Consider the following 12,478-nt stretch of genomic DNA (forward strand, 5'->3'; position numbering starts at 1 on the left):
AGTTTACTTAAGATAATTGCCAATTAACTGCGAGGATAATCAATAAAAGTTCATTGAAAGATCTGCGTCAATGCGCCAATGTAAAGTTTCATGCAGACAGGGCTTCTGGATCGGTTTATCCTTACATTCTTTTCGTATTCGTATTCCTCTTCTTCCTTTTCGAACCGCTAGCGATGTGGATTGCTACATGCCTTGCGCGCAAAACAAGTTTAACGAGAAACGGACCTCAGGCCAGCCCGCAGAAACTATGTAGAAATACGAGTACGCTTCAATAACAACTTGTGCAATGACCGTTTTTCTTTGGAACAAACGCAACGTCGAGAAACACGGGGCTAACCACGCTTTGCTGACTGAAAAAAAAAAGAAAAAGGGAGTTGGCCCTTATCCTTGACATAAGTGTCTGGTCAACGCCTCCTCTATTAATCAACGCCTCCTCTATTAATGAAGGAGGCGCTGGTCTGGTACTGGCGATCGAGTGTCAGCGTTCGTGTGCCTGGCGTTGTCATTGTGTTTCGTCGCACTGCCGAAGCAGATCTCAGAGGCCACGTGCAAATAAGCGCGTGGTTGAGATCTTATCCGCCAGGTGCCGCAACGATCCCAACTGCTTACACGAAAGCGGTCGGCTCTTTCAGTGAACTCATTCGATTAATTTTTCTTAGTTATCCCAATAGTTAATTGACCCTTATCTCAGGCAAGCGTATGCTCCGACATCATATGTAGCCAGTACAACTCTTAACTTGAACTAGAACCGTCCATTTCGGACAGTTTTATTTTTTACAAGACTTTTTCCGAATATTCGGAAAACCGGACGCAAGTGCTCGACCGGAAATGTTTGGAAGATAAATGCTCATGCAAGTAAAAAACAATTGTAGCAATGCTTTCTCGGTGCTGTCGTACTAAGAGAGAGAGAGAGAGAGAGAGGCGGAGAGGCGGGGCATAAAATAAGCTTCGCTGGTATCACAAACCGAAACCTCGGCTTCCTTTGCATCCACCAACAAGCAGTTAAGGGCACGCTACTACGACAGCCGGCTTGGACATGCCGCGCGGACTTCGCTACATCACTCGAGAGACCGAAATCGCCGCCGACGCGAAGACCGAAAACAAGGCGAGGGAAAGAGAGATAACCGCTACACATTCCCGCATCCATCAAAACAGCCCACTAGGCAGTCATTTTACCGCGTACGGCTGTTCGTTTGCGTTCGCGACGACGCGGCGTGGTGGGATCGCGTGCACGTATACATACGACACACCGAGACGACCCCGACGGAGCTTTTCCGCTGTTCCAGTCGTTTATGGGCGACCTGGGAGATAGAGCGCCGTTGCCAGTACGCAGAGTTCTGGGGAGAACCCGAAATAACGTTGCCCGTGCGCGCGTGCCCCTTTCCCGGTAAGGATGCGCGCGCCCGCCGTCGCGACCTTATGTGCCCGGCCGGGAACCAATGACCTTTGCGTGTATGCACGTTGTTGAACGACGCCAACTGAAGTGTCCGTTGCAACGTATAATTATCAAAAGAGTTGACAGCAGCGCGAACTTAAGGACGCAGGTTAGGCCCTATACCTCCCATGTATTTTAAGGCTTCTTTGAGACACATTTTCTCTGAAACTACTATTATACGTAAAGCGCGCGTCCCTTGTTTCAGTGGAGCAAGAATTACAATAGTATTTTTAAGTGTTGAGGTTTCCGCATTTTTTTTTAGCAAAGGAAATATATTTTTGTCTGCATTTTTTGAATAAAACTGCTAAGAAAAAAAAAAACGAGCACTGTTCCGTATACGTACGCTATTCTAGTTCAACAGCTTCGTATTGATGTTTTGTTTATTCTATTAAAAAATCAGCCTTCTGTTTTTTTTCAAGTTGTTTTGATAATGGGGAAATATATATATAAAAACTGCTTTCCAGATATTGAGAGTTCAAGAGGAAAAACAAGCTTATTTCACGTTTTCTTCAAAAAGAAGATGTACTGAACAATTTAATTAGTAGCAATAGCAATATACCAGGAAAGAGACACCCGAGAGCAAGCGCTTTCAACTGTCGTTTCTAAATTAGTCCTTTAAAATTATTTTTATAGGCTTTTGTCACGTCAAGACATATAACTTCACCTATAGTTCCGATTATATAAATGCTGCCAATTAATAAAAGTCGATAGTTGGAACTTAGTGCTGGTCCTCGTGTGTTCGTTTTAAGTTCATGCTTTTATTAGCTCACGATGCAGTAAGAGCCAGTCCAAACTGCTATATTAATATACCGAAAGGGCTCCGCAAGAGACGAGTTTACCGTGAATTGCTGTCACGTGCCTGTGTAATCGCTCATTCATTCATTCATTCATTCATTCATTCATTCAACGGAGAAACTAATTAAAGGTTTACAGTCGAGCGTCTAGACAAAGAATACTTCTGCAATATAATCACCTGCATGACGAAGGATTCTATACGTTTCCGCTGCGATCGTTAGAGCACCTCTAATGGTTATGGCACTCGACTGCTGACTCGAAGGTCGCGGGATCGAATCCCGGCGGCGGCGGCCGCATTTTCGACAGAGGCTAAAATGCTAGAGGCCCGTATACTTATATTTAGGTACACGTTAAAGAACCCCAGGTGGTCGAAGTTTCCGGAGCCCTCTACTACGGCGTCCCTCATGATCCTATCGTGGTATTGTATCATCATGAACAATTGGATGGATGGATGCTATGAGCGTCCCCTTTGTAACGGGGCGGTGACATGTCTGCCACCAGGCTCGGAGAAAAAAAAAGAAAAAAAACCTTCCTTGTTTTATGTTGGCCTAATACCTTATTTACATTGATTAAATCTATGTTATCATACCAAAAAATATAAATTCACGGTGTATCTCTCTGCCTCTTAAGGCACAATGACCTTATTTCTCCCCCCATTACTTATTTTTGTTCTTTATCTCTACTTTTCTGCCACCAGTACTCTAACCGTCTCTTACTTATTTCTATCGCGGACGTGTTCAGCTTTCCATTGTTGTCCCTAAAACCCAAGGCTTCATGTAGACTCGTGCCCACACGTATACCTGGGTGAATATCGCCACATTCAATCAGTACATGTTCCATCGTTTCCTTAGTTCCCCCGCAGCATGTACATTGTTCTTCTTCGTTACTGAATCTCGCTTTATAACTACGCGTTCTAAGACAGCCCGACCTTGCTTCAAACAGTAAAGCGCTTCCCCTTGAATTATCATAAAACCTTTCCCTCCTTATTTCGTTTTTTCCCTTTCGGTAGTTACTCAGAGCCGGCTTCTTTTCCATCGCTGCCATCCAATAAGTCCTCTCCGCCTCTCTGACCTTCCGCTTAATGCTCCTTGTTGCCATATCGCCCGCACTGCTAGCCGTATATTTACTGGTGAGCCTCCTGGTTCTTTTTCTCCACAGCGTGTCAACGATTTTTCTATACAAATACCTGAAAACCTTCTCTGCCCATCTACTCTTCTTCATTTTCCTCAGCCTCTCTTCGAATCTCATTTTGCTCTGAGCTTCCCGCACTTCAAAGCCTGTCCATCCCATATCTCCCTTTACAGCCTCATTTGTCGTCTTCCCGTGAGCGCCCAACGCGAGGCGGCCCACCGTCCTTTGATTTACATCCATTCCTGATTGTACCTCTGACTTCATGCACACCACTGAGTTCCCAAATGTAAGCCCCGGGACCATCACACCCTTCCACAGCCCTCGAAGCACCTCGTACCTATTGTACCCCCATAAAGCTCTGTGCTTCATAATTGCAGCATTCCTCTTTCCCTTTGCTACCGATGCTTTCTCTTGTACCTCCATATATCTATCCCCCTCATTTACCCATACTCCGAGGTACTTGTACTCGCTTACCCTCGGTATTTTTTGGCCCTGTATAAAGACCGCATGGTCTTCGTGATCATTGAATACCATCAATCCACATTTTGTTGAACTAAATCCTAGTCCTAAAGCCTCACATTCCCTTCCGCATATATCTGCCAGTCGCTGTATATCATCTTGACTGTCCGCAAATAAGACAATATCATCAGCATAAAATAGACCTGGAAGCTTCTGCTCAACCATCGTGCCGACCTGCTTGTGTGACAAATTATCGTATCATCATGAGCGCCCCTAGCGGCGAGACGGGGAACCTGCCCCTGCGTGACACCGGACAGACGTGCAGACGGCGCCGGCTCGACTTAGAACAGCTCGGATGTTAAAAGTTTGCGTCATTTTACGAAACGCGTTGCCCCATCTCGCCTATCCCATGCCTGTAATCAGCGCCGGTATCACGCAATGCGGTGAATCAATCTACGGGAAACTGTCTTTTTCGTTTTCAAATTCCGCCCCCTCGCTGAACACTTTCGAGAAGAACACGCAAGGTCATTCTTTCTTTCTTTCTTTCTTTCTTTCTTTCTTTCTTTCTTTCTTTCTTTCTTTCTTTCTTTCTTTCTTTCTTTCTTTCTTTCTTTCTTTCTTTCTTTCTTTCTTTCGCGGTCGCGAAGAGTCGCGAGCGTCTTTTATCGCGACGATCTTTCTTGCGCAAGATGAACGATTCCTCTTCGCGCTCGTTCATTCCGCACCTCGAAAGGGCGGGAGAATGCTCGCCGATTTTCGGAGAAGAAAAAAAGAAAAGACGGGAGAAAGAAAGCATGGCGCCAGTGTAAACAGATGAGACAGAGAGAAGACGAAATGATTGAGATGGAAAAGCTAAATCGAAGAGGTAAAGTGAAAAGCAGGGAAGTCAAATCTGAACCCTTCGATGTTAAGAAATGCCGATGCGAAATGTTCGGGTTCGAAAGAAAAGTGTGTGTTTGTGAGAACGAACTAGATAGAGAACGAATATATAAGGCATTGTGTGTGTGGTGTGTGTGTGTGTGTGTGTGTGTGTGTGTGTGTGTGTGTGTGTGTGTGTGTGTGTGTGTGTGTTTGGGTGTGTGTGTGTGTGTGTGTGTGTTGTGTGTGTGTTGTGTGTGTGTGTGTGTGTGTGTGTGTGTGGTGTGTGTGTGTGGTGGTGTGTGTGTGTGTGTGTGTGTGTGTGTGTGTGTGTGTGTGTGTGTGTGTGTGTGTGTGTGTGTGTGTGTGTGTGTGTGTGTGCACGTGCGAGCGAGCGAGTGAGTGGGAGAGGGAGAGATAAAAAAACGAGGAACTGAGACTTGCGCCATCTTAAGAAAAAGTTGGCGCAGTGCCGTTTGGCTATGTATAATAATGCACTGGTGGTTTCGTTTGATGGTTGCGGAAGGCGTTAGGGCGTTACCCCCATCCCGTTTCGCTTTACGGCAAGTTGCGTTGGGGGGTACGTGATGCACAGAAGCGTCGAGAAAAAGCAAAAGAATAAAGATTAACGAATGCAACGCGCACTTAAAACAAGCAAGAGAATAATCCAAAAGAGCGCACTTGACCTCGATTTTATGTCCTTTCGCAATTTCTCGTTGCGCGTTACTTGGTACTGATCTGCATGCCTATGATTCCGTTGCATCGAAACTGCATTTTTGGTCTCTACCATATAATATCTCTCCCTACCGCCCTCTCCTCCTCCTCCTCCTCCTCCTCCTCCTCCTCTCTCCCTTACAAACACCTTGTACGCATGTACAGACGCATGCACGAAAATAATTGCAGCATTCGCAGCATTAATATATGTTGGAGTTCGAACAACAGCAACCACAGTGAACGGCAAGGGCTACGCTGGACAACGAAGATGCCAATTTATGACGCGGCAAAAGCTTGTTTCGGTCTTGCTTATATAGTGCACCATCGTCGCCACTGAAGTAGCGCTGCCGTTCGTGTGAGGCTCCGTAAGCCTGCCCCACGATGGTGTACGAAGCACAGACAAGCTCGTGGAGATTACGTGCCCGCTATGGGCGGTAAGGAGCGGGTATGACAGCCATTCGTCATTAACACGACCACCGTATAGGACGTGGAGCGGTGCATGCTTAGTACACAAAAAACTGGGAAGAAATGCATCAAGAAAAAAAAAGCACCAAAAACAAGCCTGTGGTGCGTAGTTGAAACATTGTCTTGTGCTTTTGTGCTCATCGTGTTTTACGATCAGCCTTGGGCTGATAAATTTCACGGGGTGCCAAACACACTGCTTCATAAAGCACCAAGCCGAGCCACTTCGGCTGTTTTTGCCTAAGCTGAACAATATGTTCCTATTAAAACAAAGTTGCACATACAATAGACGTTGAACGATTAGACGAGAAAAAAAGAAAAAGGATCAGTGGGAGTTGCGCCCGATGTGCATAAGTCGAGTGAAAATAAGAGAAAGTTGTTTTGGTGCAGAGTTTGCAACCTGCAAACGTTCTTGTTCGCATGTTTCCTGAATCACGGACCAGGCCCAGCAACAGGCGCACGCCGACGACCGCTGCCTGGGGGCAGCGTCGCGCCAACTATACGGTCATCGATCAAGGACGGCCTCGCTCGTTCCATTATGTGCCACGACGAGGAGAACTACGCGCGCATCATGGCTGTCGGTAAGCGGTGGACCAATCGTGGTATCCTGACACGCCCAGCTTTATTTTCCTGCAGGCATTCTTATTTTTTTCCCCTTTTTTCGGCGGTACACAGGCGATATTTCTCATAGCATGCGTGTTTTGTCTCTGTGCATCATCACCGCGCCGTGTTGTTCCGAGATCGCAGCAAAACGCCGCTGTGCGACGGGAGGAGATTAAGCATCGATGCCACTGCGTACTCTCTTTCGGTTCACTTGTCTTACGCGCATTTCCGTACTTACGCAAACGACCGAACACATAAAAGCTCGCTTATGGCGCATCTAAACAGCTATGCCACGCATCTACATTCCGTAATGACGCGACGACAATGCGAAATAAACATCGAGAAGTCAACATTCCTCCCATTTTCCGTCTAGAACACTAAACGCAGCGCACTCGATGCTGCAAGACGAAGAACTGTTATTAAATAAGTATGGAAAATTGGGCGACTTGGATTACGCTCGTGGTTAACAGCACAAAAAGGACACGGACAAAAGAGAGAGACAAGAGGACACACCGCTCGTGTCGTCTGGTCTCCTCTTTCTCTACGTGTCATTTTGCGCTGTTAACCGTGAACTATTATTAGGCAGTTTTAGAATAGGGTATGCAAAGGTAGAGATCGTTGAGCACGCACGCTATTTCCGTCCCTTAACGGACGTCCTCAAGTGGATAGCGTACGACGCATGCGCGGTAGCGACGTACGCTAACGCACTGCTTTGAGTACCCTATTCTAAACTCTCTATTATCTGACGAGTGGTGTTACAATTTCTTTTCATACCTGTTAATCGGTGCTGGATAACAGTGAAACAATGAGAAGGTGGCGTGAGTAGTGGTATCGTATATAAGCAGGAAAACATACGCGACATTAGGGTAACTAATTTCTACCTTGTTCAATCGTTTGCTAACACGGAGCGCAGCTCTTAAGGGCTGAACTGAATTGAGAAAGGAAAAAAAGTCACAGTTTCGCCGCAAAGGTCAAGCAATGAATGCGATAGCAAGAAATTGGAATGTCACACGAAGAACGACAAGCAACTCGATACTTGCAGCGCGCCGCTGAAGCACAAAGAAGGACGCCCTAAAAGAACGCACAGGTATACACAGGACAAGCGTGAGCTAACTACTGTCACGGTTGTTACGTCTTTGTTCTTGAGCAACGCGCTGCAAGTGTCGACAATGTTTGTTTGTTCGTTTCCTCAAAATTATGGCACATACCCACTCTGGGGGATTGACCACGGACTGCGTGTCGACAATGGAGAATCAGATGCTCTTAGATATTTATTTTTCTTTTAAACGGCGGCGCGTGGAGGGCCCTCTGCGTCTCCTGCCACACGGGGGCGTCTGACGCAAGGTGTGCCCGGTATTTTTTTTTTGTTTTTTCGTTCCACATAACGAGTGGGTACACTTTGCCGTGCGCGTCTCAAGGGCAGTTTTCAAATTCAAAGAAAATGTAGGAACATGGCGTGATAGAAAATACGCTTAAGCTTTTCCGAGATCTGCGTACCACCAGCAGTAAATGGTAAACATAAATAGCTCGCCGTTATTTCGCCGGCACATACAAGGTGAATGATACTTTTAAAAACATGGCTTCAGGAAAAAGGCATCTTCATTCAGTGGACAACCGAATGCCTCCTATGCCAAAAACCAGAGATACCGAACATGCCTTTCTAGATTGCCGGGATGCAGTATTTTATTGGGACGTGCTCCGGCGCACTCTAAGGAAAGAACTGCCCCTGGATCCTTATGGCATAAGCTTAGCACCAATAGAAAGTCCATATGACGCGATAATGATTCTGGGTCTCCATGGATTGTGGAAAACGCGTATGCAGGTACGCCACGCATATGTGCGTGTAAAATCTTCGAGAGACAATTTCATTGACAAGTGTTGTGCACATTAGGAAGATGTTCAGAGTCCAGTCTGATCCACCAGACTGCGGCACTATACTTGACGTGCTTAATGATATGAAAGAGTTATAGACTAGACAGCGTTGCATCAGTGTGTAACTAATGTATTTATGTGTATTGTGATCTTACTGTACCTTTTGCACCAGGCAATAAAGAAAAAAAAGGCGCTATGGTTGAGTTGTCTAATGCAGCGCGCTGAGGAGCGAGGGGTCGCTGTTTCGAATCCCCGGTCGGGTACTTCGGAATTTTTTCCTGTTTTATTTTTCTTTGTACCTTTTATAAATATACATACATATACATATCCTGGGCATGACGGCGACGGCAAAAATCCGCCGAGAGTGTCCATATAATTCCTATCACAATAAAAAAAAAGAAGTTGATGGTTCGTCCGTTTGTTCACCTATCTAACATTCCCACTCATTAGCACTTCTGTCTTGAGAGATTATGGTATGCATATGGTATGCACTTCTATTTTAAGATCCTATGTAATAGGCTGAACCAACAATATACGTCGACAATGTGAATTTAAACCGCGCTAGTGACACCTAGTAAGCTTACGACGAGGAAGAGATGAAGGTATAGGTTCGCACCGAGTCGATCCTATTGCTCCGATGTCGCTTAAATCTCTGGTATTCACATGACACTCCATGATACTATATATATATATATATATATATATATATATATATATATATATATATATATATATATATATATATATATATATATATATATAGTGTAGGCATTAATTGGACTTCATCTTCCTCATCTGTACATAACCATCATCAGTCATCGGCTCGGGCGTCTTCTTCGTCGGCGCCATCTTGCCTTTGGCGTAATAAAGCGTCGGCTTAACCGCTTTATTTCAAGTGGTGGAGGTGCGGGGTAACGCACCAGTGGTGGAGGTGCGGGGCAACGATTTCTGTTATGCGTGCGTACTTGTGTTCTCGTTTGCGGAAAGTGAAGACGCCCTACCTTGGATCATCCTTGATCGGGGCCAATGGAGCAATCATTCGACCATTGGCTCAATGTACAGCACGCGTCTTCATTGACGGTATCCGTCATCACATCACTTTCGCAGTTTTAATTTCCTGTGCTCATGAACTCATTTTAGGCTGGGACTTTCTCTCGTCAGCGTCTGCTTTAATTTCTTGCCGCCAACGTGTACTTCAGATGACCGAGACCGATCATTGCAGCGAGCGTATCGATGAGACACGACTGCGTTTTTCCACAGCTGCCGATTCCGTACTGCCTCCGGGTCAGGAGCAACTGATCCCGATCATGTCTACGCATATTGCCAATGGTGACGTGTTTATCACCCCTTACGGCCGCTGTCTAGCTCGTGGCATTGTGTTCCCATCCAGCCTGGTGCGATTCAAAAAAAGTGCTGCGGTAATCGTCGGCCTGAACACCACCACTGAGACTATTCTCCTACCTCAAGGTTCTGCGGTGACCTGTTATATGGATACACAACTGGCATCTTTCGTACCTCTTGACGCCTTGCAAGCTCATCCTCCACAGGACAAGCCTATTTCTTCATCCACCTTTGCTTCCGGGATAAACCCCGACCTTCCTGCTCCTCAGCGTGAGGCGTTGCTGAAATTGCTAGCAAAACATCAGGCCTCCTTCGACGCCAATGCTTCGTCACTCGAACAGACCACAGTTGCGTCTCATCGTATCAACACTGACGGTAAGAATATTGTACGCCGTCGTCCCTATCGAGTCTCCTTGGCCGAACGCAAAATCATTGAGGAGAACGTGGCCGACATGCTCAAAAGAAACATCATACGACCCTCTGCCAGTTCTTGGTCATCACCCGTTGTATTGGTACAAAAGAAGGATGGATCGGTACGATTTTGTGTTGATTACCGCGCGCTCAACAAGATCACCCGAAAGGATGTATATCCGATGCCTCGTATAGATGATGCACTTGACTCTTTGCAAGGCGCGCAGTACTTCTCCACCCTTGACCTTCGTTCCGGATATTGGCAAATTCCAATGGACGAAGCGTACAAAGAAAAGACCGCCTTTTCTACGCCGGACGGTCTTTACGAGTTTAACGTAATGCCCTTCGGCCTATGTAATGCCCCGCCACATTTGAAAGGATGATCGACACTGTTCTTCGCGGCCTCAAGTGGAAAACTTGTCTATGCTATTTGGACGATATCGTCGTGTTTTCCTCCACTTTCGATGACCATCTGCAACGCCTCGACGAAGTGCTCACATGCCTCTCCAATGCTGGCCTTCAACTAAACACAAAGAAGTGCCACTTCGGTAGCACAACGATCAAAGTTCTCGGACATCTCGTTAACAAAGATGGCATCCAGCCCGATCCGGACAAAATTTCCGCAGTGCTCAACTTCCCGCGCCCACTTCGTGTAAAAGAACTGCGCAGCTTCCTTGGGCTCGCATCATACTTCCGACGCTTCATCCGGAACTTTGCCACCATTGCCTCGCCTCTCCACAAGCTCCTTGCTAGTACAGCTCCCTTTGATTGGAATCATCAGTGCGAGGCCGCATTCCAAGAACTCAAGCGCGCACTGACATCCCCACCGGTTCTTTGTTATTTCAATGACGAGGCACCTACGGTACTGCACACTGACGCTAGTGGGCAGGGAATTGGTGCCGTACTGCTACAGCGTGACCGTGAATTTCGCGAGAAAGTTGTCGCGTATGCAAGCCGCACTCTCACCTCTGCAGAGAAGAAGTACTCGATAACCGAACAAAAGTGCTTGGCTGTTCTCTGGTCCATCTAAAAATTTCGTCCGTACCTCCATGGTCGACATTTCACTGTTGTGACAGACCACCATGCGCTATGCTGGCTGTCGACAATCAAAAACTTGTCGGGACGCCTTGGCCGCTGGATTATCCGATTACAAGCATATGACTTTGACGTCATTTACAAGACTGGAAAGAAGCATCAAAATGCCGATGCTCTATCACGATGTCCATTGCCGCCAACATCGGAGCACGTCACGTCACCTTGTCAAATTGGCCGCACTGAGGACACATCGTCGATTGCATCCATTTCTTCCCTGCCTTCAGCCAACCGCCCTTCAGTGCTTTCCACTCACCAGCGTGCTGATTCTTATTGCAGTGACATCATCAGTCGCCTAAGTGGTGCTTCGTCTTCTCCTAATGCCAGGCTACGAAAACATCTCAAGCTATTCAAGTTTGAAGACGACGTACTCTATCGGTACATTTTTCACCCGGAAGGCCATCGATGGGTCCCCGTCGTACCGCGGGCTCTTCGCGGGGAAGTTCTTCGGGCTTCACACGACGACCCAACGTCAGGCCACTTTGGCTACCACAAAACCCACGAGCGCATCCGCAGCCGGTTCTTCTGGCCAGGTCTTTCCACGAGCGTAGCTAAATATATTGCCTCGTGCACCCTTTGCCAACACCGCAAGCGGCCTACTACTGTCCCAGTCGGGACCCTACAACCACTTCCTTGCCCAGCACAGCCGTTCTCTGTCGTCGGAATTGACCTATTCGGGCCCCTCCCAACTACCCCAGACGGCAAGAGATGGATCGTCACCGCTGTTGATCACTTGACCCGGTACGCTGAGACGGCCTCGATCACTTCAGGAACTGCTTCCGAAGTAGCAACCTTCTTCTTGAAAGCTATCTACCTACGGCACGGAGCCCCTCACGTTCTTTTGAGCGACCGAGGCAAGGCGTTTCTCTCAAGCACGCTTAGTGAAGTGCTCCAAGCGTCAAACACAATACACAAGACAACGTCTAGCTACCACCCACAGACAAATGGTTTGACGGAGAGATTTCATCGCACGCTGTGCGACATGTTATCCATGTATATCCAACCTGACCATCGTAACTGGGATGCGGTTCTCTCATTTGTAACGTTTGCGTATAATACGTCAGTTCAACGGACCACAGGCTACTCTCAGTTTTTCTTAGTATACGGATGCCAGCCAACCTCATCACTCGACGTTTCTTTCTTCTCTGGACCCGTCAACTCTTCACCATTCATTTGCGACCAGTTTCTGTACCGGGTTGCCCAATGCCGTCGTCGCGCCCGTATAAACACCGAAGCTAGCCAAGAAGATCGCAAAAATCGCTACGATGCCACTCACCACGACGTTTTCTATCGCCCTGGCGACCC

At 47.0% G+C, this 12,478-nt stretch overlaps 1 protein-coding gene across 1 annotated transcript in view; it reads right to left on the reverse strand.

The window, feature by feature from the left end:
• The window catches only part of LOC119396552 (17-beta-hydroxysteroid dehydrogenase 13), a 104,937-nt gene that overhangs the window by 10,096 nt on the left and 82,363 nt on the right, over window positions 1–12,478 (reverse strand). The window lies entirely within an intron of this gene.

The sequence above is a fragment of the Rhipicephalus sanguineus genome, chromosome 6, assembly GCF_013339695.2.
Source record: "Rhipicephalus sanguineus isolate Rsan-2018 chromosome 6, BIME_Rsan_1.4, whole genome shotgun sequence".
Lineage (NCBI taxonomy): Eukaryota > Metazoa > Arthropoda > Arachnida > Ixodida > Ixodidae > Rhipicephalus > Rhipicephalus sanguineus.